Raw genomic sequence first — 26,400 nt, 5'->3', positions numbered from 1 at the left:
AGTGATTGGAAGCAGGTAACCTGTACTCCACAAAACAGTAAAATCAGCTGCCACAGCCATTGAAAAAAAGGAATTTTGGTTCCTCCCCCCTTCCAATCTCTTCCTTTTGTAGTGAATCTTAGAAAGCTTGAGAGCAGGGACTGATCTTTGTAAGGCATTCAGGAAGGTTTTTTTTTAACGACAAGTAAGAGTAGGATAAAAAAATACTTGAACTTGCTCTTCAATTATCTGCAAATGCAGCACAAAGAGCACTCAGAAGGAGCAATTCAGCCATTTTTGAAGATCTCTTTAGCAAAGAGCCTTTACAAGATATGGAAAGGTTCGTAATGTTAAGGGGTTTGTCCTGGAAGAGAAACACAGGGACGAAAGTGATCAAAAATGGCATTGATTGCAACCACCTAGTGTGAAATTCACTTCCTGGGTTTGGGGCATAGCTGCCAAGTTCTCCCTTTTTTTAAGGGAAATTCCATTATGCTGAATAGGCTTCCTCGCGAGAAAAGGGAAAACTTGGCAGCTATGGTCTGGGGACAAGCAGCCTTTACAAAGATAAAAGACATGATCTCCATCACTCCCATATTACAGTTTTGTGATGGCAGCAAGGCAGCACACAATGATTGGCAGCTATGGATTATGAGAAGTACTACTACAACTGCATGGTTTAGAATGGATACCAGTTGCGTTCTGTTCCAGAACACTTAGCAAAGCAGGAAAATGTTATGCGCAAATTGAAAAGGGGTGCTTTTCTAATGTTTAGAGACATGCTAAGTCTTTCACTGCTACCTATGCGGTTTATCTTATTTAAGTCTACTTACAAGCCATAAATGCTGGGTGGCCATTATAAAAGAAAAACAAACTAACTAACAACAGCTTTGGACTGAGGACCATTATGATATCAGCATCTTCTAAGAAGAAGAAAAATGAGTTCAACCTAGTAGTCGAGAGTGTCCAGGAAAAAAGAGCTCACAGCAGCCACCTTGTAATAAAACGCCGCAATGCGAGTTGCAGGAGGAAATTAAAGCTTAGTTTCATGTTGTGCATGCTTCCTTGACAGCATCTTAGGTTTCATCAGAACCATTATTTGTTTCTTAAAATTTGTATGCAGCCCTTCCTGGGCAGCAGACATCAACTTGTTAAAGCAATACAATTAAAAATAAAAACAAATTTTAAAACAATTAAAACACTGAAATGCATTTGCAACAACTACAAACATCTAAAACCACGAAAGTCTTACAGAGCATGCTCTGAGGGCACATGGTGAAGCAGATAAATAGCTGGGTTCGGTCAGTGTCTGGATGGGAAACTACATGGGAAGTGTGTGTACAGTATGCTGCTTTTGAATCCCATGATGGGGGAAAGGTGGGATAGGACTATACTACATACATACATACATACATACATACATACATACATACATACATGCCCTATATCAGATGAAAGTGGCTTAGCAATGCTTCCGAGGTGACTAGAAAATACTTTGACCATGGGCAACTAAGTGAATGAGAAGGCCTGATCAGAAAATTGTACCAAACCATATGGAAATACATTAGACAAGTTCTAACAAAATGCAGTGAACTCACCAGGTTAAAAAAGACAAAGAAAAAGGGTAAAGGACCCCTGGATGGTTAAGTCCAAACGAAGGTGCCTATGGTGTTGCGGTGCTCATCTCACTTTCAGGCCGAGGGAGCTGACGTTTGTCCACAGACAGCTTTTGGGGTCATGTGGCCAGCAGGACTAAACCGGTTCTGGCACAACGGGACACTGATGAGTGCCAGAGCGCACGGAAATACACCATGAAGATAGTAGCTCAGTTGTTTAGAGCGTGCTGCTCACAATGCCAAGGTTGCAAGTTCGATCCCTGTAATGGAGGGACAGATGCGGATCCCTTCAGTGCAGGGGATTGGGCTAGAATTCAGGGGTCAGCAAACTTTTTCAGCAGGGGGCCGGTCCACTGTCCCTCAGACCTTGTGGGGTGGTGGTGGACTATATATATATATATTGGGGGGGGAGAACAAATTCCTATGCCCCACAAATAACCCAGAGATGCATTTTAAAAGGACACATTCTACTCATGTAAAAACATGCTGCTTCCCGAACCATCCACGGGTCGGATTGAGAAGGCGATTGGGCCGGCTCCGGCTCCCGGGCCTTAGTTTGCCTACCCATGGGCTAGCGATCCTCAGGCTCCCTTCCAACTCTGTAATTATGTTTGTGAATGCCAGTTGTTGAAAAACACAGGAGGGGAGCGTATACTTGAAGGAGCGTCTCCACCTCCATTGTTCTGCCCGGACACTGAGGTCCAGTGCCGAGGGCCTTTTGGCGGTTCCTTTGCTGCGAGAAGCCAAGTTACAGGGAACCAGGCAGAGGGCCTTCTCGGTAGTGGCACCCACCCTGTGGAACGCCCTCCCACCAGATGTCAAATAGAAAAACAACTACCAGACTTTCAGAGGACATCTGAAGGCAGCCCTGTTTAGGGAAGCTTTTAATGTTTAATACATTATTGTATTTTAATACTTCTGTTGGAAGCTGCCCAGAGTGGCTGGGGAAACCCAGCCGGATGGGTGGGATATAAATAATAAATTATTATTATTATTATTATTATTATTATTATTATGCTCAAGTCCTGCTTGCAGGCTTTCCATACACATCTGGTTGGCTACTGTGAGAGTTGTACTAGATGGCCTGCCAGGCCCGCTGTTCTTATGGTAGCATCCTATTGGAAACAACAAGTGAAAGAATCTTTACTCCCTATACTGTTTCCTGGTAGGCCAGCCTTTGCCAGCCTGGTGACCTTCAGATGTTTTTTAGACTATAACTCCCATCGATCCAACAAGCACACTGGCTGGGGCTGATGGGAGTTGTAGTCCAAAACATCTGGAGGGCACCAGGTGGGAAAAGGCTGTGATAGGCCTTGGAAATGACTTGCAGCTAACCTGTGTAAAATGGAAGATCCATGGGATTTGATTGTAAACAACACCGAAAGGAAGAAAAATCAGAACACCCATTCTACCCAAGAACAAATCCTATTCTACAGTGGCCTGGCCTGAAAAAGTTGCCCCCATATGATTACAAAGCTAAGAGGAGTTATGAGTATTTCTGTAAGTCGTGCAATTCAGTTCATGAACTACCACACTGAGAACCTGGGAAGAGAGTTTGTATCAAACAACAGAGACAAAGCATCTCAGACTCAGCCACTGTGACTATGTAGTTAAAAATAAAACACCCACGTCATATTCTGTTGAGACTGAATGTGAAAAACGTAACAGAGAAGACTTGAATAAGAAACAGAGAGAATGATAAATTTTATAATGCAAGTGGGTGTTGAACTCATTTAATAAGCTGTCTGCACAAAGTGTATCAATCCTATGGCGTGAGCTGTAACTAAGAAGCTTTACACAATTGCTGATTCCTGCATTGAAAAAATCCAGTGAAAATGACAACCATGGAGACTTCCATGATGATGTGTTGGGATATCTTATAACGCCCTCATTCCCACCATGGACAATATATTCTTACGAGTTTGTGGATGGCAGACACCCTGTGTAATGCGTTTGTTGGTGCCAGACACTAAATCCCTGGACCCAAATGTTAAAAGCGAAATAAGCCAGGCTAGTTTCTTCATGAGCTAATCGCCTGGGAGATGAGCCATTTAGAGAACAAAGGAAATGTAATGGGCCATTAAGAAAGGCTCTGTGCCAAAAACCAAGTACCGGTAGGTGGTGCCCCTCCTCCAGCTCTGAGTAAGAAAAAGAAAAGCCAGAATTTAAAGCTGAGATTGAGCTATAGGAAAGGAGGTTTCAGGTTGAAAAGGGCAGCAAGCTGGGTCGATGAGACGTTGAGAGTTTTGTGCTTTGCGCCTGAGCCGAACGGAACGAGTTGCCATGTCTCTCACAATTTTGCTTGTTCAACCTACCAAAAGACCAGAAGGCAGGACTTATGCCGATTATGAATCTGTGAATGAATGCATGGAAGGAGTCTGTAAAATGTGTGAAGAACATCTGAAGAGAATGAATCCTAACAGCCCTTCAATTACATATATTAGCCAGTTATTTGATTTCATTGATGGCTTGGCTGACCTCAGCTGCCTTGTTTATCGTGCTGATACTCAGACATACCAGCCATACAATAAAGACTGGATAAAGGAGAAGATCTATGTCCTTCTCCGCAGACAAGCTCAACAAGCAAGCAAATAGACACCATGGTTAAATGGGGTTTTGAGGGAAGGGTTTTGACAACAGGTGTGTACAGCGTTCTGTAGTGAAAGTTTTGTATTGTAGTCCTTCTGTTCATTCTTGTTAGCCTGTATCTGAGACAAAATCTGTTAGAATTCCAAGGGACTTTCTCAGTTTTAAAAAAGAAGAAAGGATATGCCTTCCGCAAGTCTTTTAGTTTAATTGTCGTTGCTTAGACAGTTCTACTTTCGTTCCTCACTCCCAGGATTGTTCAATTCTGCTTTACCACAGTCGCTGTATGTACTCCCCTTTGGGGTTTTTTCCATTGTTATTTCTTGGAGGCAGTCACGGTGAAGAATAAAATAAATACTCTTTAGATAAAGAAAAAGGGGTCAGCAAGCTGGAGAGAGGGGCAGAGCGTGATGGTTGATTTCTGTTTGAATCCAAGGCTGTGGCTATGGGAGAAACAAGGCCCTCTTGGGGTGCCAATGCTGTGAACCCCTGCATCGTAGGCTCAGGTTGTATATATGCGAAATAAATTTAAAAATTTAAAAAATGTCCAGTAGCACCTTAGAGACCAACTAAGTTTGTTCTGGGTATAAGCTTTTGTGTGCATGCACACTTCTTCAGAAAAGTTTATACCCAAAACAAACTTAGTTGGTCTCTAAAGTGCTACTGGACAATTTTTAAATTCATTTCGACTGCATCAGACCAACATGGCTACCTACCTGAATCTAGGTTGTATATATGCGTCAACCATATATAATGAAGACAGCACTGTGTCTGCTGTGCCTCCTTGGGGAACGGCCTGAAAAGTGTGCATGGAGGTCCTGGGATGCCCAAATGGCAAGACCCCCCTCTCGACTTCAGTGACGTGGTCCAAAAGAAAGAAGAGCAATACATTTGGTACCAGCTTAGCTGCATACCAAACACCATCCAGCCATCTTAGGGCCTCCACTCTGGATTTGTGTAGGGTTTACTCCTTAGCAGCGCCTTATCTTCTTCTGAAGATGTCCTGCAAGGCAACAGGTAGGTCATCAACTTAAGTATTTGTGTCAGAGGGGGAAATGTCCTTTGCAGTAGGTCACCCAGAGAAGCATTGGAGATGGTGCTTTGTCTTTCTGGAATGAGAAAGCAGAACACTCCCTGATCAACAGTAATAAAACTTCCTTGAAGTACATGTTGTTGTTTAGTCATTTAGTCGTGTCCGACTCTTCGTGACCCCATGGACCAGAGCACGCCAAGCACTCCTGTCTGAGTTTGAACATGGTCAAACTCATGTTCGTAGCTTCGAGAACACTGTCCAACCATCTCGTCCTCTGTCGTCCCCTTCTCCTTGTGCCCTCCATCTTTCCCAACATCAAGGTCTTTTCCAGGGAGTCTTCTCTTCTCATGAGGTGGCCAAAGTATTGGAGCCTCAGCTTCAGGATCTGTCCTTCCAGTGAGCACTCAGGGCTGATTTCTTTAAGAATGGATAGGTTTGATCTTATTGCAGTCCAGGCCCGCCCACCTGCCGCGCAGCAGCGCCTGTTGTACCCGCGCGATGCGCGGCACCCACCCTCCCACCGCTCTGGGAAACAGGGTGGGAGGGTGCCGGAACGGGGCGGGAGGGCGCCGGAGGATCCGGCACACCACGGCGCCGGGACATCAGGGTCTTTTCCAAGGATTCTTCTCTTCTCATGAGGTGGCCAAAGTATTGGAGCTTCAGCTTCACGATCTGTCCTTCCAGGGAGCACTCAGGGCTGATTTCCTTAAGAATGGATAGGTTTGATCTTCTTGCAGTCCATGGGACTCTCAAGAGTCTCCTCCAGCACCATAATTCAAAAGCATCAATTCTTCGGCGATCAGCCTTCTTTATGGTCCAGCTCTCACTTCCATACATCACTACTGGGAAAACCATAGCTTTAACTATACGGAAGTACCTAGGATTCCTCATTACTTGGTTTACCAGCTTTTGTTTGGGCCATTAGATGCAAAATCCCCAAATAAAAAGTGTAGAATTCTTTTCACTCTCACACACATTGCAGAAGAGAACCATTTTCATTACAACTGAAACTGGGAACAAGAATATGATTACACCTTGATTGTTCTTTTAAATGCATACTACCCTTCAGTGGCAATTTTCAGGGCCTTTCACACCCAACAGTAAAACATAAAAAGGTAATAAAGCAACAGCAATAGAAAAGAATGGTGAAGTAGCAGTAAAACAAATAATAATAATAAAAAACCATTAGATGTTATAAACCTGGAAAACAAGGTTGTCTTGCCAGGGCCCACAATTCAGTCTCCTGACCAACAACTGGCTGTCCTTAGGGGAAATTTGGCTTTCTGTGTGTCTTACATGCCTGTGTAAAATTTCATGAAGGATGAGAAAGGCAGGGTTGAAGAATTGTGTTGATGAATAATCCTGTGATGCCAGAAGGCTAAGATGAGAGCTTCTTCCTTAAATCCCAAATAATGGCTATTTTCTGCTCTGCTCACTTGGACCTAATACCCCGACTGGCTCCTGCAAGCTGGGGCAGGCTGAAGAACCAGTCTGATCATCCGGTTGAGCATTTACAGTGTATGTTGTTTTTGCACATTTCTTCTTCTGAGGAATGAATCAGACTTCAGCATACAGCTCCAGATAAGTAGTGGGTGTACCTCCTTTGAACCTGATGTTAGACAATACGAGGACACATTGCACACTATTTATGACACATGATCAAACTAGGTTGGTCCCTTGCACGCTGTTTGCAGGAGTGTCTGCTGCACCACAGTTCCGGAACCCCAGAGTCGACTTCTATTGATGCAATTTGAAAGCATCACCTCTCTGCAAGTTCCACACAGCACTGACAGCAGTAATACACCCACCGCCTCCTGGGTTGATCTGCATTGCGTGGTTCATCTTCCCTGTGCTTGATCCAAGTGGTTTCAGCTGTGTTTATAAGTCCAGTAATACCAGAAAGCTATAATTTACAGGCTCCTCTTCTATACAGCAGAGAGAAGATTGCTAGATTCTAGACAAGTTCCCCGTTCCTTTGAATATTATCTAGGATGGGTCTTTTTTCTCTACATGATTGGGCACAGAGATAGTAAAATATAATGACCCATCTTGTTGGCACAGGTTGTTTCTAGAAGTTTTCAAACCCCTGGGCAGATGGCGCTTGACCAACTTCAATTCCAAAATGTAAAATCAAACCCCACCCTCTGAATATACATAAGGGTCTGGTTACTTCTGTTTCAGTAGTACCTCTACGTACAAATAACTCTACTTACGAATTTTTCTACTTACAAATGGAGCTCCGTCTGCCATCTTGGGTGCGGTTTAGATAGGATTTTTTCTACTTACGAATTTTTAGATAGGGTTGCTTCGACTTATGAATTTTTTCTCCCAATGCATTCCTATGGGATTCGACTTACAAATTTTTTCGACTTACAAATGTGTGTTCGGAACGCATTAAATTCGTAAGTAGAGGTACCACTGTATCTGAAGAAGTGTGCATGCACACGAAAGCTCATACCAAAATAAAAACTTAGTTGGTCTTTAAGGTGCTATTGAAGGAATTTTTAAATTTTGTTCAGACAGAACACTTCGTGTTGTTTCTAATTCAGGTCTCGTTTCATGTAATTTAATGTTTTTGTTTTGTTTTCCTTTTTTCTCTCCAAAAAAGCATTTAAAAATGCATAACGTTTGCATGAATGTCAATGGAGCACACGGTATCGGAATGCAGCTGAACTCTGGATTTTGGCTGGGAGAAGATCTGGGGATATTTTAAGTATATTGATCTCTGCTGTAACTTTAGTGTTGTGTGTGTGTGTGTGCTTGGCTGGGAATCTTAACCAGCCTCTCGTAAAATCCTGGCTTTCATCAATTCTCATGGGTATTTCTCACTTTGCCTCATGGGAGAGAAACAGGAAGTGTTGTGTCATTCTGATCTTCCTCTATCTCATTGTTTGTGTAGTTGGGGGGGATCTTGTATAGCTGGGGGGCTAGGATGTCAAGTTGTGGTAATCTTCCTTGTTTTTCCTGGCAATTAAACCACTCCTCATCCCACTCCCACTCTGGCTCTGTCAGTCCCATATCCCCCCCCCACACCTCTGTTGCAAGAGCTGCAGGTCCTCCTCTGCATTCCTAGCACATGTTGACGTTAAACAGATGCTACGGAACGGAATTTGGGGCTAACCCTTGGTCCACCTACCTTAGTATTGTCTACACTGAGATTTAAATGCACCAAAATAGAGACTCAGATGTAAATTACACGACAAGCATGGTTGTCTGCATGGTTAAAAGCCAAAACAACAGCAATAACATGGTATAAAAGAAGATAACACCTAGATATACAATCATACTCCTGTTGAAATGTGGAACAAACTCTGGCATATTCAAACAACAGGAAAGAGTTGAAAACTTTTAGAAATGGAGTAAGTTGGAAGATCTTTATGAAAACATCAAAGCAGGATTTGGCAGCAGCCAGATGTAAATGATGAATGTAACTATAATGAACAAAACGGCTAGTTAATGTTTTTAAATGTATATGCTTCTTTAGCCTTTGGTTCAAATGTATGTAAATGGGGATTTGATAATAGTTTCAGAGACACGTTTGTTGACAGAATGCAATACATATCTTTCTAGCATTTAAAGACTTAATAACAGCAATACAAACAAATACTATTGTCTGGATACTACAGCTATAGGTGTGTAGGAAATATTCAGGTGCACGCGCAGAGACCTAGTTATTTGAAGGGAGGATCTGGCATTTTGTGAGAACATAGGAATGACAGCAATAATTATATTGTTTTCCACATCAACACCCAGAAGCCCTAGACTTCCTTTAAGTTAACATCTGTTTCTTTCATTTGTTTTATTTATTAATTGCTGCCCATGAAACATCCCAAAGCAATTTATAAAAACACCCATGACACCTCCCTCAAAGCTTCTAAATTTTACATAATAATAAAAAAGTATTAAATGCTTGGTTGGCATCTGTCTGTCTCGGGAGATAATGAAGGAGTGTACCTTTGGGAGTGAAGTCAAACTGTTGGAAGGTTACAGCGCCTGCTGTGGTTGTAGAGACCGCTATGAGAAAGACATGTTTTGTTGCAGCTGGGGCAGATGAAGCATTGTTGCAGCCGTGGGTGCACTCCCTCATTTCTGAAGGAACAACATGCAGGGCATGCTATGCTAGGCAAATATAATATTCAATGGAAGGACCTGGACCAGATGCAACAAATAGTCAACTATTGCGCTGAAAGGGACGCTGGTGGCGCTGTGGGTTAAACCACAGAGCCTAGGGCTTGCTGATCAGAAGGCCGGCGGTTCAAATCCCCGCGATGGGGTGAGCTCCCGTTGCTTGGTCCCAGCTCCTGCCAACCTAGCAGTTCGAAAGCACGTCAAAGTGCAAGTAGATAAATAGGTACTGCTCCGGCGCGAAGGTAAACGGCGTTTCCGTGCGCTGCTCTGGTTCACCAGAAACAGCTTAGTCATGCTGGCCACATGACACGGAAGCTGTCTGCGGACAAATGCCGGCTCCTTCGGCCTATAGTGCGAGATAAGCGCTGCAACCCCAGAGTCATCCACAACTGGACCTAAAGGTCAGGGGTACCTTTACCTTTACCTATTGCACTGAAACCTGCTTGTCTGGAAAGATCTTCTGAGCGCAGTTCCTGTGGGACTCCATAAAGGTCAATCCATTTTGCCTCCATGATATTCATAAAAGGCATGTCCTGTCTCCCCCCCACCCTCCAAAGTACTGAATGTTAACAGCTCCTGCCATTCTTATCTCTTCAAGTACTGGACACAGTCACCCTCAAAAGGAAGCAATCAGTCCAACCATAATTAAAGGGCCAGAAATACTTGCTGAGGAGCCAAGTTTTTACACAGCCCACGGGAGAGGTGGATAGCTTTGGAAAAAAAGACAGAAAATTGTTCATTTCCTTCACAATTGAAACAATTGGGAAGCACTGTTTTAATAACCAGGGTACTTCTGCATCCAGTACTTAAGGAAAGATTAACAACTAACTTTGAATGCAGGCAGCCTCCTTGGAAAATGGTAACCTCACCCCTTCGTTCTCCTTTCAACTTCTCGTCAGTCATGTAAATGACACTGCTTACATCATGGAGATGATGTAAAGCTTAATTGAGGCTTGGAAAAATGCTTTAAGATGTATGAATGAAAGATGCTGTGGCAGATCAGACATTATTAACTCCCTCTAAGCTAACGCCTGCGCCTGAGGTAAAAAAACTACTTGTTCCAAAGCAATGCTTCTTTGAACTGTTTGGCATAATAAGTGTGATTTCTTTGGGGTACAATTACAATGTTATATCTTTCTATCAGATTTCTATGGAAAATACTGAATCCTGTCCAGTCAGTACGGTATGCACCTTTAATAAACTAACAAAACATGAAAGGTGAAACAGTGAGTGTGTGAGAGTGTAAGAGAGAGATTAATAAAACTGAATTGTAGAGTTGTGCAGGGCCCAAGGGTCATTGGTCCAAGCCCCAACAACGCAGAAATCGCAATGAAATAATCCCTGATAGATGGCTATCCAAATTCTGTTTTAAAACCTTCAGTGAAGGAGAGTCTATCACCATTCCACTGTCAAACAGCTGTAACTATCAGAAAGTTCATTCTAATACAGTATTTAGTTGCAATCTCCTTTCTTGAATTTCAATCCATTGGTTTGGGTGCTACTCTCTGGAGCAGCAATTTATGCACAATATCTCTTATTCCTGGGGACAAGATCAGAGCTGATACAGGCTGACAAATCTGAATAAACAGCTTTTAACAGAATCTTTATTTTTACCACCTGCTTGACCAAGAACTGTAGAAAACTTGTTACAGGTAGGTAGCCGTGTTGGTCTGAGTCGAAGCAAAATAAAAAAATCCCTTCAGTAGCACCTTAAAGACCAACTAAGTTTTTATATTGGTATGAGCTTTCGTGTGCATGCACATGTACCTGAAGAAGTGTGCATGCACACGAAAGCTCATACCAAAATAAAAACTTAGTTGGTCTTTAAGGTGCTACTGAAGGAATTTTTTTATTTTTTAGGAAACTTGTATGTTTTCATAGTATCACAAATAGCTATTAACCAACTGTCCAAGGGGATGGAGAACCTGCACTCCTCTAGATGTTGTTGGACTACAAAACCCATCATCCCATGGTGGCTGGGACTCATGGGAGTTAGGAGTGACTATCTGGATGGAGGGCAGCAGTTTCCCCATCCCAGAAAGGTGTCAGCTGATCCAATTTGCACTCTTGTTAAGTCTGACTATTAACACATTGAACTCTGCAGATAACTTTTAAAATAAAAACAACAACATTGTTAAGTTCAAACTGATAGCAAAATATGTGTATGGGTAATAGAATTTAACACCAAATATTATTCACCCTAGTCAAGACACAAGGTGAGAATATTTTTGAACAGGCATGTCCAACAGGTACTGTAGATCGTGATCTACCAGTAGATCACTGGATGTCTGCGGTAGGTCACTGGTAGATCATTGGCTTCCCTCAAAGAAGCTGAACAACTGTGGCTCTCCTTAAAAAAGCTCAACATTTACCTCCTCCCTGAAAAAACTCAACAACTTTGACCCGAACCCCCCCAATAGACCTTCCTCCTTCCTAAAAAGAAGCTCAACAACTTTGACCTGAACACAAAAAAAGGGGGTAGATCACTGCCAGTTTTTAACTCTGTGAGTAGATCGCAGTCTCTTGGGAGTTGGCCACCCCTGGTTTTGAAGAACCAACACCCAGTGGACAAAATCAGTCACAGCACACACTGCTATCATGTTATGTATGTGTTTTCTCATACTTATAACTTGTCCATCCTCCGAATGGGAACGCAGAATGGATAACAGTACAGAAAAACAATAAAACATAACATTAGCAACACAATGACAATATATACAATGGAGCAGTCTCAGAAAGAAGGCTGGTTACATTTCAGAGGCATGGGTGAAGGAGAAGGTTGTCACCTTGCATCTAAACGAGGACAACATGGAAGACCACCAAATGTTGATAAGGTTGAGGTGGCAAGCAGGGCATCCCCAGATCTTAATAGATGGGTAAAGCAATACTGGAGAAGGTACTCTCTTGATTACTCCATCCAGAACCTGCTGTCTGCATAATTTCTGGACCAGGAACCACTGGTGTCTGTATCATTTATACAAAAATATAAAATGTACACAAAATTGTATGTAAAATATAGAAAAAAGGATCAAAAATATACTGCCAGAGCCAGTATCAGCAGATTTACTGGTCTAGATGGTCCAATGGCTTGACCCAGCAAGACGTTTATGTTCTTACAGCTAACTTGCATGCTAAGCAAAAATTGCAGTAATTTGTAAGAAATAACTGTTTTGTGATTCTGCATCCTCCTTGGATAGACTTCTATCTTTTGAAAATAGGTTCTGTAGGATCACAATAAATCTTTAGAAACATGCCACTTGCCAGATGGTGGGTGGTGGAAACAGACAGAGTGGTACTAGCAAACAGTAAGCTTGCTCTGCAGGAAGATCAAATGAATGTGAGCAAACAAAATCTCAAATAAGGGTGTGGCTATCTTGGGATGGGCTGGACAAGGCGGATGTGAAAGCAGTTGCATCAGTGCCTTTTCTCACAGCTTTCCTTGGCAGGGTTCCTAGCAGAACCAAGCTAGAATGTGTAAAGCTTCTGCAGCAGATTACTGAATGAACTTAAAAGCCATATTGTTCTGTTAGAGGACTATGAGCTGGTGCATTTGTGCAGATCAGACTGTGCACTGGCCTTATATGAATACACAATTACCTGTGAGAAATCTGGCAGGCTGCAAGTCTGAGAAAGAGCCAGCCTCAATAACGCAAGCCTCAGCTCTGCTGGTGAGAATGTTTTGTGTTCTTGGTCTTCCATGTCTACAGTAGGGATGTCCCTGGGTTATCCTGTCCCAGCGCTGGCTCAATGCATTTTGCCCCCTGTCTGAGGCAAACCACAAAATGCGCCCCCCACCAAACCAGGAAAGAAAGGGTAAGTGAAGATCTACACCAGAAACAAGGTGAGGGAATAAAGATCTACATTGGGAACAAGGGGGGAATCAAATTAACCTTACCCAGTGGCTGAAGTGGTAATCAAAAGCCACCGTGAGGGAAAAGGGCCTCCATTCTGAATCATGCTGGGTGTAGAGCCCAGGACACCCCAGAGGGTAAGCCCCTGTTCTTTTCTTCGTAGAGATGGGAGTAGACCAGTAGCACCTCCTACCTGAAGCCAGGCTGCTGTGGAGGTGGCAGGGCAGGGCAGGGAGTTGCTGAGGAGGCGGCAGATCCGACCTCCAAGTACAGTAGTGTGCCACAACCATCACTGCTACCATGGCAGTGGCAGCGGGCAATGTATTCCTTGGAGGATAGATCTGCTGCCTCTGTGGATCCTGCTGCCTGAGGCAGTCACCTCACCTTGCCACATGGGTGAGTCAGCCCAGCAACTAGCCCTTGTTTTCAGAGGTCATGGGACAACAATTCTGGATATATCTGGGAGTCAGTCCTATTGAATTCAACAGGGCTTGTTTGGCTTGCACTGTAAGGCTACATCTACCTTTAATTTAAAGTGTACTGCGATACCACTTTAAACAGTCATGACTTTCCCAAAGCAATTCTGGGAGCTTGTTAAAGGTGCTATATCCCCTCACAGAGCTACAATTCTCAAAATTCCTTGTGCAGACAGATTTATTGTTAAACCACTCTGAGAAATGTAGCTCAGGGGTAGGGAATAGGGAATAGGGGTTGCCCAACAACTATCAGCACCATTAAGAAACTACAGCTCCCAGGATGCTTTGGGGGAAGATGTTAAAAGTGGTATTGCAGTTCTTTCAATGTATGGTGTGACCGTGGCCTAAGGCTCTCAGAACTCTTCCTTCCTTGCCATGTCCCATCAAGAGCCTCAAGAAGACAAGGTTCAGAAACAGAAAAGCATCCATCACAGATGCTGTGGGAAAGACAAGACTTCATACTTTATAACAGGCATCCCCAAACTGCGGCCCTCCAGATGTTTTGGCCTACAACTCCCATGATCCCTAGCTAAGAGGACAGGGGTCAGGGATGATGGGAATTGTAGTCCAAAACATCTGGAGGGCCGAAGTTTGGGGATGCCTGCTTTATAAGGTGGCAACTGCTAATACTAGCTCCCTCTGACCCAAGACCAGATACCAAACCAAACAAGGCATACACTGGAGTTAGGAAATCTAATACCATAAGATGGTTCTACAGTCCCTCTCACCTGGTGCTTCACCACATCAGGGAGTGAAGTCAACCTCCCTTGTTTATACTGGGATAGGGGAGATCTTGGTTCAAATCCCTGCTCTGCCATGGATCTCTATCACTGTAGACCAAATGTGCATTCCTTCCTTACTCTGATCAGTACTATTTATAATGATGAAAATGCATGCATGCATGCATAAATATAAGTACTTCAAGTACCGGTAATTATCAAGAGAGTCCTGAAGGTGGGGAGGTTTCTGGCCCTGTCAGGAGGAACAGCATGTGACACTAGTTGCTTAGGAAGGGATGCCTTTCTCATCAAAGAGCTTTACTAAGGCAGGTCAAGAACATATCTAAAGCAATCTGTTGTTTGGTCTTCTTTGCTAAAAGCATGAGGTGTGTCCTAAAGGATTTGATAGACTGAGTTTGCACATTGGCCAGAGATCTTGAAGGTGGAAGAATGGATATGTGTGTATGTGGTGTTTCTGAAGATAGTATGTGACACAAGCAGCATGTGGGTACATTCTCACATACAGATGCTTCATACACAATATTTTTCCCCATTAAAAAAACAAACAGGGAGGGAGAGACTTTAGTCACATGTCAAATACAGAGTGTATTCTGCCTGGCAGTGCTCTTCCACAACATGAATTGAATCTCTGGCCATAAGCATGCAAAGCTGCTTTATTGGAATCTTGTTTCATTTAGGCAAAGCTTCCTCAATCCATTACTGTAGTCTGAGGGACCAAGGGGAAGAAATATTCTATATTGGGAAATAGATATTTTATCATCTTTACCAGCAGAGGGCAGTTCACAACCATGTATACAGGGAATAAGGCTCTCTTCAAACAGCTGCTCTTTCTTCCTCTCTTCCCATCCAGAAATGATTGCTTGTTTTTAGGCTATGAATCAATATATTATCATCATTTCATTATTAAAATAACATATTAGGAAGAAGAAAATCCATCCACCTTGGAATATTCAAATATTTATATGGTCAGTTCTTCTCTCTCAAATACTGGTATGTATATCAGAAGTACAAGTACAAGTAAACTGAAAATATGGATTTGCAGTAGGGCTTGGAGTGAAGACAAGCACACCAAAAAGTTTGTGGGTGCCAGATTTGTAATCCCTATAACCCTAGCAAGTGTTAAAATATAAATCAGGCTAGCTTCCTCATGAGGTGATTGCCTGGGAGATGGGCCATTAAGGGAAACAAAGGAATGGCTGTGTGCCAGAGGGCAAGTGGGTGAGTCTCCTTCCCACAACTGTCTGTTAGATAGAAAGACAAAAAGTGAGCACAGAGGACCTAGAAGAAATAGCTGCAGGCTGGAAAAGCAAAGAGAAAAGCCCTAGCTGATTTCAGCTTGAATTCAAGGCTGCGGCTATGAGAGAAACGAGACCCTTTTGAAGTGTTAATGCTGCGAATCCCTCCATTGCAGGCTCAGGTTGTATGTATGTGTAAATAAACCATATATCACAAAGACGCCACAGTCTCTGCTGTGCCTCATTCCCAAAAGGAAACATGAAATCATGCACTGCTTGGAGATTGAGGTAGCGTGCAACAGTATGTACCACGAAACTGGGGAAGTACCAATGGAAGGTTTTTTTAAAAAGGGAGAAATCGAGGTGCTTGAGATGAAATTTATCCCCGGCTGAATGTGTTTCAGAACAAATCCTTCCTCGGGGGCAGTGCTTGTATTATTAATAACAAATATTAACTTTTATTCCACTTTTAACACCTCCTCTGGTCCTTTCCCCTTGAAGGAGGCAGCCCTTCTTTCTCTTCCTCATCTCAAGCCCCCTTGACTCAGCATGCAAGGAGTTCAGGCTGTGGTGCTGAGGCCCACCTGAAAGTGCCTCAGGAACAAGCCCCACTGGTGGTTCCTCCAGTCCACTGTTTGAGAAGCACTGTGCTATGGCATTGGGGTGGGCTATTTTCATCGTTTTCCTTGATGGCATGTAAGAATAAGAAATCACACTGGATGTCGCCAACCCGAGGCCATCCAAATATCAGCTGATTCACAGGGGTCGAGAGAAAGTTAACTCCTCAAGTGGAATACTTGAAGGACTTAATACCCAAGTAACGGTGCTCAATACTCCATTTCTGAGTATTATGCTGAAGGGAAGAATTAAAGCTTGAATATATTTCTTTTTAGGTAGCCCTCCCCACTCTCAATATGTTGGGAATCACTGATTACCAAAAACACAGGATTCTTTCTTTCTCTCTCAGCAATGTTTTCTTTGCTCCTTTGTTCTTTTTCAGACTGAACTCAGGGACTGAGGATGGTTGAGTAACAGGCTTGCAGAAGGAAGGAAGTGGCAAATTCTTAACAGCGCTGTCTTATAAATGTTTACTCAGCCAGAAGTAAACCCTATTGGGTTCAATTGAGCTTACTCAGTAACTCTGTATAGGAAGCCACCCCTCATAAATTTAAAACACCTCCAAGAATCCTGGGAACTGTAGTTTGTAAAGGATGCTAGGAATTATAGCTCTGTGAGGGGTAAATTACAGATCTCAGGATTTGGTGCATGTGGGTGTGCCTGCATGCAGCATGTGTTCTCAAGTTCAAAGATCTTTGGTCCTTCTATCCCCGGCTTCCTCAAACTCAGCCCTCCAGATGTTTTTGGCCTATAACTCCCATAATCCCTAGCTAGCAGGACCAGTGGTCAGGGATGATGGGAATTGTAGTCTCAAGACATCTGGAGGGCCAAGGTTAAGGAAGCCTGTTCTATCCCATCTTACCAGGATTAGCCTTTATTTATTACAGTTTTATACAGTGGAACCTCGGTTTACGAACGCAATCCATTCCACGGAGGTGTTTGTAAACGGAGGCATTCGCTCCCCGAAGGCACGCTTCTGCATGTGCGTGAAGCGCTGATAGAGCGCTTCTGCGCATGCGCAAGCTGCGCATCCGACTCCGCGGAACCCGGATGTAAACACTTCCGGGTCCACAGAGTTTGTAAACGGAGGTGTTCATAAACAGAGGTTTTGTCCAGAGAGTTGAAGACAATGTATATGTGTCTCCCCCACTCTTCCCCCACATCTTACAAAGTACTGAGTGAGGCTTGTGCTGAATCCTTTTAGCTTCCACTGAGCTTTGCAACCTCACCACGACTATGCCACACGGTCAGTTTCCTCTAGGTCAGTTTCTCTACACCAGAGCAGGGAGGATGCATATAATGGTTTGGAGAGAATACATGGATGCATTACACTTCTGGGGCAGCTGGCTCAGAACCCACCAAGGTCATACAACCAGTGGGAAAACTCGGGTTGTTGTTTTTATAATCTTCTTCTTCTTCTTCTTCTTCTTCTTCTTCTTCTTCTTCTTCTTCTTCTTCTTCTTCTTCTTCTTCTTCTTCTTCTTCTTCTTCTTCTTCTTCTTCTTCTTCTTCTTCCTCCAAAGCCATTTCTGATGAATATTAAGCTATCTCCCTGCCAAGGTTATGGGAACGTCCTGCACATAATCGTATGTGCAAAGGCAGCAGTAAACATTTTTAGCCTCCACACGATAGTGATCAGCGATTCCAATTTCGTGACTACGGTATAATACAGCAGTCTCGGAGGGTGCTGCTGTCCTTCTTAATCTTTCCGACTACCTCCTCTGAGAATTATGAACATTTCATTAAGAGTATGGTACTTCACTATGCAGAAAATATTCTAAAAGTAGCTATTGATAAATCAGCCCCGAGTGCTCACTGGTAGGACAGATCCTGAGGCTGAGGCTCCAATACTTTGTCCACCTCATGAGAAGAGAACTCTCCCTGAAAAAGACCCTGATGTTGGGAAAGATGGAGGGCACAAGGAGAAGGGGACGATAGAGGACGAGATGGTTGGACAGTGTTCTCGAAGCTACGAACATGAGTTTGACCAAACTGCAGGAGGCAGTGGAAAACAGGAGTGCCTGGCGTGCTCTGGTCCATGGGGTCACGAGGAGTCGGACACGACTAAATGACTAAACAACAGGTGCATTAAGGTACTGAAAAGAAGTTATTCCTTCATTCAGTGAATCACAGCATTTCTATACTGCCGATTAATAAACAGCTTTGTGAACAGTTCACAAAATGAAAGTTAAAGCAATGAAGTACAGATATTAATCAAGTTAAAACAGCATCACGGCAAAACCAGCAATGCAGAAAACAATAGTGTAAAAACCTTTTATATGCATAACTGCATGCATCACCAAGTTCACCCTCTATAATAGTACAGTACACATCTCCAAGGTTAGTTATGGGAGAGGCACAAAAAGTCCCAGAAGATATAAAGAAGCTTTGTAATGTGTTGCTTTGCTTGTCCATGCCTGCTTTAGCACCAGGATGCAACTGGGGCAAGTCCCCCAATGCAAACAATGTGTGTGTTTCCCCAACTTAGTTGCTTAACGCGTACACAGTGGCTTTCCCAAAGCCTGAGGATTTAAGCTGGGGAGTGAAACGTCATGTTTAACTATAAGACAGAAATTGATATTAGACATTTTTTACTTAGTCAAACTATAGTATATCTACTGCATTTGGTAAACAGAGCACATGGGCCACAACCTTCTCTTCCTGTGAGTTGCAGCCAACTAAGTCCTGCTCAAAGTAGATCAATTGAAATACTGTAAACCCAAGTTAGTCATCTCCATTAACTTAAGTGGGTCTACTCTGAGTAAGACTAGCACTGGATACAACCAACTGGCCCCTATCCAGAGATCTAGATTTGTCGGCACCTTCCTGCCAGCAGATGATCAATGGTGCACAGAGGGAGTGTCACTTACTGTATATTGGTAGGTCATAGGTGCATTATGGTGCTGGAGGAGACTCTTGAGAGTCCCATGGACTGCAAGAAGATCAAACCTATCCATTCTGAAGGAAATCAGCCCTGAGTGCTCACTGGAAGGACAGATTGTGAAGCTGAGGCTCCAATACTTTGGCCACCTCATGAGAAGAGAAGACTCCCTGGAAAAGACCCTGATGTTGGGAAAGATGGAGGGCACAAGGCGAAGGGGACGACAGAGGACGAGATGGTTGGACAGTGTTCTCGAAGCTACGAACATGAGTCTGACCAAACTGCGGGAGGCAGTGGAAGACAGGAGTGCCTGGCATGCTATGGTCCATGGGGTCACGAAGAATCAGACAGGACTAAATGACTAAACAACTAAACAACAACAAAGCTACTGATAAGAAGGTTTCAGGAGTGCCCTCCAGCCAGCCAGGAAGAGAGATCTATATGTAATGATAGTCTTTAGTTTAAATCAGTTATTGGAGATGTACTTCATGATACTTAGAACAGGTCTCCCCAAGTGAGGTGCATGACATGAAGCCGGATTAAGGTTCCTGAAAGATGCTGGTAATGATCTGTGGATGCTGTAGGCTCCTGGATCTCCCTAACCTTTTCAAAAGAGATATACATTAAAGGTATATGGGGCACCCTTCTTATACTTTTGCAGCAGCCATCAAGGTATATGCCGATTCATTTAAGCCTCTTCTAAAGCCGTTAATGCCTCCTTAAATCATCCACTTACACTTTCAGGGATTTTTATGCTCCAGAGTGAACTACTGTATTAGAATAATTGAACAGTATTGCTACCCTTCTTCTGCCCTTGCCACGCCAGCAGCAGGGTTGCCAGTGTGGCAGGGAATCTGCTGCTCTGTCCCATCCCCAGTTAGGATTGCTTCCTTGGTTTGATTTTAGGTATGCTGCTTTAAAATGGGAATTTCCCCAATCCCTAAGATGACATAGATTTAAATATTAACTAAACATCAAGATGCTCACACTATGTCTTTGCTTCAATACAATACAATACAATACAATACAATACAATACAATACAATACAATACAATACAATACAATACAATACAAACAATGGTTAACTAAGATGGTGGGGAGATGGAAATATTTTGCATACAGTATTCGTTCCTGGAACTATTACAGCTTAGAATTGACATTGCTCTTTCATACATAGCTTAGTTAAAATGACAAGGTTGCTTGGGAGCTGAGCAGGAGAACAGCGGGGATTGCCAGAGACTAGAATGATTTGGCATTTTTGTGACTTTAAATCGTATTTATTCTGGTGGTTTGCATGGATGAAGCCATCTATCTCACTGTCACCCAGCAGCCAACAGCAATGTAAACACCTAATAAAGGAAGTGTAATGATGCCCCAGTTTTTGGCAACTGTTCGTCCCCTTTGTGGAAGCTGTAGTGCCAATTTTCAGCAGATCTTACAGCACTTAAGCAAGATTATAGTGCCAAGAAAGAAAAACACACACACAATTTTCTGTTTATGAACTGTTGTCTGACCCTGTAAGCTCTTCTGTATGAAGAGCGATTTATAGCTTCAGGTACTGTAACAAGTATCATTCCAAGAAAGCGTGTCCTCCCTAAAAGAGGGCACATGTTGCGGTGAGACCTGGAGACTGACCTCCTGGTTGTGGGTGGGTCTATTGGATAGCCACAGCACCCGATTGGTAGGTCCCTTGTTGCTGGGTTTGATCTGGTCAATAGGGTGCAGCCTAAACAGATCAAGGGACTATATATATCTATGCAAGTGACCCAGAGCTTCCTCTTTCGGCTCGTGCATCAGAACACCTGCCCACCTCTCCCTACTTTTAGGGCATTTTGCGATTGACCTTGCTATGCCGTCGTGTGTTATCTGTCGTTGGGACAGGGGCACGGCAGGAATTTCCCCCCACTTGGCTTATTGGCTGTTGCCATTTGGGTTTCGCCTGACGCGTAGCAAATTTTCACAACTTGTAAGGTTGCGGATAGGCACTGGTTCAGGGATAGGGATGGGAGAACGGTCTCGCCATACCTATGTGAAGGGTATTCCGTTTGGTTAACACCCGAGAGGGGGTTGTGCCTGTGGCTGAGTCCAGGGGAGCATCTTGGGGGTGAACTGAGTCAGTTCCCAGGCTTTTCACCTGCCTCAGGTGTTCACCCTTGGCTGACCTATGATAGAGCTCTGGGTCAGCTAGTCAAACCAGAGCCTATGAAACCACTCACTTTTCTGTAATCAATAAAGTTGTAGCCTAAATTCTGCCAAAAACCAAAACTAAAATTTGAGTCAAATGTGTGTTTATTTAGGGGGGGGGAGGTCTTTGGGTCTGAACACTCAAAATGTCTAGAAGTGAGAGGACAGCACCATCTCAGACAAACATAGTCATACATTTGGTTGAATACAATGTATAACCTAAAAGGTTTTTCAAGGTGTCCTATTCTACCACCACCTGGCTTCCTGAAGGAGCATCTCCACCCCCATCGCTCAGCGTGGACACTGAGGTCCAGCTCCAAGGGCCTTCTGGCAGTTCCCTCACTGTGAGGTTACAGCGAACCAGGCAGAAGGTTTTCTCAGTAGTGGTGCCCACCATGTGGAATACCCTTCCATCAGATGTCATCTGAAGGCAGCCCAGAATAGGGAAGTTTTTAATGTTTGATGTTTTATTGTGTTTTTATATTTTGCTGGAAGCTGCCTGGAGTGGGTGGGGCAGCCCTGTCAGATGGGCATAATAATGATGGTGATAATAATAATAATAATAATCATCATCATCATCTTCATTTTTTGGCTACTGGTGTTGTGATGGAAGTGCTAATTTGTAATGATTTGTCAGTTGCATACTATTCCATTTTATTCGCCTTCAGGTTGACTTGCTTAGCTGCTCAATTTTTTTTAATGGGGTTTTAGATTATGTAGATCGATTTGCTGCTTTTGCAATCCCCATTTTATAAAGATATTTACAAACTGATCCTGTGGATCTGCTTTACTTGCAGCAGCAGAAAAGCAGTGACTTGTATTATAAAGTCATCCTGTTTCTATCAAGAAGAGTGGAGTCAGTCAACGCTGTGGAAATAGCCAGAGGGGACTCATCTATCTCTCTGCTCTGCTCCTGGCTGAGTGGTATAAGAAAACAGAGTTTGTTTGGTGTCCCATGTTGATGCCGAGTGTAAAAGGTAAAGGTAAAGGGACCCCTGACCATTAGGTCCAGTCGCGGATGACTCTGGGGTTGCGGCGCTCATCTCACTTTCCTGGCCGAGGGAGCCGGCATACAGCTTCCGGGTCATGTGGCCAGCATGACTAAGCTGCTTCTGGCAAACCAGAGCAGCGCATGGAAATGCTGTTTACCTTTCCGCTGGAGCGGTACTTGCACTTTGACGTGCTTTTGAACTGCTAGGTTGGCAGGAGCTGGGACCAAGCAATGTTGCGGGGATTTGAACCGCCGACCTTCTGATTGGCAAGCCCTAGGCTCAGTGGTTTAACCCACAGCGCCACGCACGTCCCTGATGCCAGGTGTAGTGACTTATTTTGCAATGCTCTTAGGATCCTAATGCCCTAATCCTATAAACTGTCTTCCTCACTTTATTGCATGTTGTTTATTAGTTGCTCAGCTGTAGTATCTGTTACAACATTTTCAGTATGCCCTGTGGGAAAATAACTTCTTGGGCAACTGGAACACCATACTTTAGAAATAGTCACTTAATAACAAATAAAACAGGATAACAACTAACACCGACCCACTCCTGCCAATAAAAGATGTGATAATGTTATTATGTTTGAGTACCAGGGTAGCTGGTAGACTCTCCTGGAGCGAATGAAGTGATAATGAGCCTTTCAAGTTTGTTTGTGACAAATTAGCCTAGAAGTTAAAGAATGAGAAAAATAAGCAGAGACTGTAAACTTTCTTACTAGTTTTCTACTTCATGCTGGCAGATTAAATGGCAACATTTCTTTGCAAAATTGTTTGCATTACTAATTAAAAAGCTGAAGGTTGCATTTCAGCTAGCTGAAGACCACTAGTTGAAAGATGGCTTCAGATGAATTTTGATTGTGTGAAGTGATGCCCTACAGTCATGCAGTGTGACTGTGTTCACTAGCCCCTTCCCCATACTGCTGCCATATTGAATCACTTCCTCTATCTCGTCTCTGAACTGGTGGAACTTCAGTTGCTCCTCTACTCCCAAGATCTGCATGAAGTGTGAGAAGAACAAAGACCTGTTCCACCAATGTTATTAAATAGCAGCATCTGTGGTGCAAAAGATAAACCAGAGGCAGTGATGTAGCCAGCCACTTGGGCCGGGCGCATGGGGGGCAGAGCGAGGTGCCTGCAGGGGCGAGGCAGGGTGTGCCAGAATCCCAGTGCCTGAGCCCCATTCCGCACCTGCCCTCTACAGGCCCGCATTGCTTTTTTGGGCAGCGTGGAGCCTACAGGCGCTCGAGCCACCATGTCACTTTCAGGAGAGGCACGTGGCGTGGGAGCGGTAAGTGCTACCCCCCGCAGTGTGGGGCCCAGTGCCGCCTCCCCCCCCTAGCTACGCCTCTGACCAGAGGGCAACATACAAGAGTACAGAAGTGGCTATTAGGCAATTTTAAGTGTGGACAGGATTAAGATTGTCTTGCAGACTTGTCAAAACAGTATTGCTCCAGGGCAATCTGAGACACCTGGCAATATTGTTTCACTAATCAATTTATGCTTATCACAGAGTCCTGGCGCTGGAAGATACTGGGGGAAAAACTTTGTCCTGCCCTTCATTATAAACTGGAATAGAATTGCCAACTTTTGTTACACTCTCCTTGGCTCAACAACAACTTGCTGGGCACACATGAGCAGGTGATAACGCTTATCTCCATGCTGTAAAAAAGTTTTACCTGCTGATTACTGCATTCCAAGCTGATGTTAAAGGGAAAGGAGAAACTTTGGCTGGGTTTTTTCCAGGCCAGATAGAAGCAATTCTAAACTAGTAAGTATAAGACTCCAAATGACAACAGCAAGCATATGCCGCAGCACACTTTTATAAGGATGCTACACTTGTCCCAGAAGAGAAAACATGCCGTTTGTTCACTTGCACATTGACTAAAACTGAAATTGAGATAAACTACCCTCAGCCTGGCAAAGAAAACTCAAGCAGGGTTATTTATCCCAGCGGCTATTTTATTTACCCACGATTCATCAAACATGGCATCGTTCCATTGTGAATAAAATGGCACTTGCCGGTGAGAATGCCATTTTTAAAGGCATCTATATACTGCTTAATTACCAAAGTCTCTATGGAGCATACATAAAAATTACATTTTAAGAAATGATATAAAAACTGGAGAGTTAAAGAGCGTTGCAGCACTGTTTACAAAAGAGCTTCCAAGCAGCCACATTTACAGTCTTTGAATGGATGAAGTGGTTCTTGATTTCAGGTGACTTGGGGGGTGGGTTAACTTTTTCTACTTTGTTGTGAGTGTGCACACACAGTCCCTTCATGCAGGTGTTCAGTATAGAATAATGAGCCAGGCTATCGAATAAGCTCCTGGTGAAGGGCATCACTGGGCAAAGTGACCTAGCCTCTCAGCTTACAAGGTGGTTTTATATTTCTTGTGAAAAATACTGCTGACTATTGAGATCGCTCTGAATGCACTTTGCAGCACAGGCCTTGGGAGGACAATGGACACCTAGAAGCATTATAATTGCTATGGGCCAGCTCCCCCAAGCTGTAAAATAGTAAGGGAGGCAGGGAGATGCTTAATCGGACCCATTACTGGACTGTGAATACATGATGCACAAGGTCTCTTAGGAGCCTCCACAGAGGTAAATCAAACACGTTCAGAGGCAATAAAGCAGGTCAGGAGCGGATTTTTTTTACATTTCTCTGTCAAAAATATAGAGTGACTTTAACCATCTGTCCATCACTTGACAGATCACCTGCGACATGTTTGATAAATTCATACAATGGAATTGATTCTGTAGGCTCTTCTGGTATCATAAAGGACCTGGTATTGTGACACTGGGAAGTATGTTACTAAGGGCTCGATTAAACATCTCTTTGTCCTGTGGCTTGTCCCGCTATTTCTAGCCGCAGGTTCAAAATAGCACAGGTTTGTTTTCCCAGGGAAAGCGGTGGGACAGAATTAAAAAAACCTCTTGAACCTGTGCCTAGAAATTGCAGGAAAAACAGAAGTGTCGGAGAGCCCTACAATAAAGTCAGCAAAGCTATACTTTACAGTGGGGGCATACACCTATGTGAAAGGGCAAGCTTTCAGGTTTCATAGAATCCTTGGGCATAATTACCAAATTTCCTTTACTGCTCTGCTTCCTGGGACTTTAAAAACAGGGAGACAGATGGAAATGTAGCAAGTGAAAAATTTCCTGGCATGCTGTTCCTTAAACCATTTTTACCCCCACCTTTCAACCACCTTTCTCAAATTGGGTCACACTAAAGGTTAAACATCACTGGTGGTATAGTTTAAGTGGGTGGCGCTGTGGTCTAAACCATTGAGCCACTTGGGCTTGCTGATCAGAAGGTCGGTGGTTTGAATCTTTACGATGGGGTGAGCTCCCGTTGCTCTATCCCAGCTCCCCTAGTTAAAAAAAAGATGGTAACAAGCACTCCTAGCTACTGGGGCCACCTCGGCTTCAGGTGACAAATATATATCCCCCAAACCTACCTACCTTTCTTTCACCCCACCGAAAGGAGGCAATTTGCCAAATATCTAGATTTGGAAACAACCCTCTTGCAGTGCCTCTTGCTAGGATTCAGAGTCAGTTTGTTGGCCTTTCTCCAGTCTACCACCAAGTCCAGGCACTGGTCCAAGGCTTGCATGGCCTCCCTTGTGTCAGATTTCACAGAGAAATAGAGCTGGGTATCATCAGCATACTGATGACACCTCGCCCTAAATTTCCTGTTAGCTGCTCCCAACCATGTCATGTAGATGTTAAACAGCACTGCGGACAGGATGGTATCCTGTGGCACCTCACAGCACAACGGCCAGGGAGCCAAATGACCACCATCCAATGCTGTTTTCTGAAACCGACCCCGGAGATAGGATCAGAACCACAGTAAAACAGTGCCTCCATTTCCCATCCTGCTAAGACGGGGCAGATGGATACCAGGGCCAATGGTATAATGGAGAGATCAGTTAAGAATAGGAGGGTTGCACTCCTCTGCTTTCTCCTGAGAGAGGTCAGGGCGACCAAGGGCAATTCATTCCCATCACTTGGACTGAACTCAGAAGGAACCCAACCAGCCAAAGTCCCCAACCTCAGAGAGTAGCATTCCCAAACC

At 43.7% G+C, this 26,400-nt stretch overlaps 1 pseudogene across 1 annotated transcript; it reads left to right on the top strand.

Moving 5' to 3' along the window:
• Window positions 1-2,618: 2,618 nt before the first annotated feature.
• LOC118078675 (enhancer of rudimentary homolog pseudogene) lies at window positions 2,619-4,557 on the top strand (annotated as a pseudogene). Its single transcript, XR_015950220.1, has one exon. The product of XR_015950220.1 is annotated as an enhancer of rudimentary homolog pseudogene (transcript).
• Window positions 4,558-26,400: the final 21,843 nt, after the last annotated feature.

The sequence above is a fragment of the Zootoca vivipara genome, chromosome 5 (assembly GCF_965207765.1).
Source record: "Zootoca vivipara chromosome 5, rZooViv2.hap1.1, whole genome shotgun sequence".
NCBI classification, from domain to species: domain Eukaryota; kingdom Metazoa; phylum Chordata; class Lepidosauria; order Squamata; family Lacertidae; genus Zootoca; species Zootoca vivipara.
The sequence above is the reverse complement of the archived record's forward strand: the minus strand, read 5'-3'. Positions and strand labels throughout refer to the sequence as shown.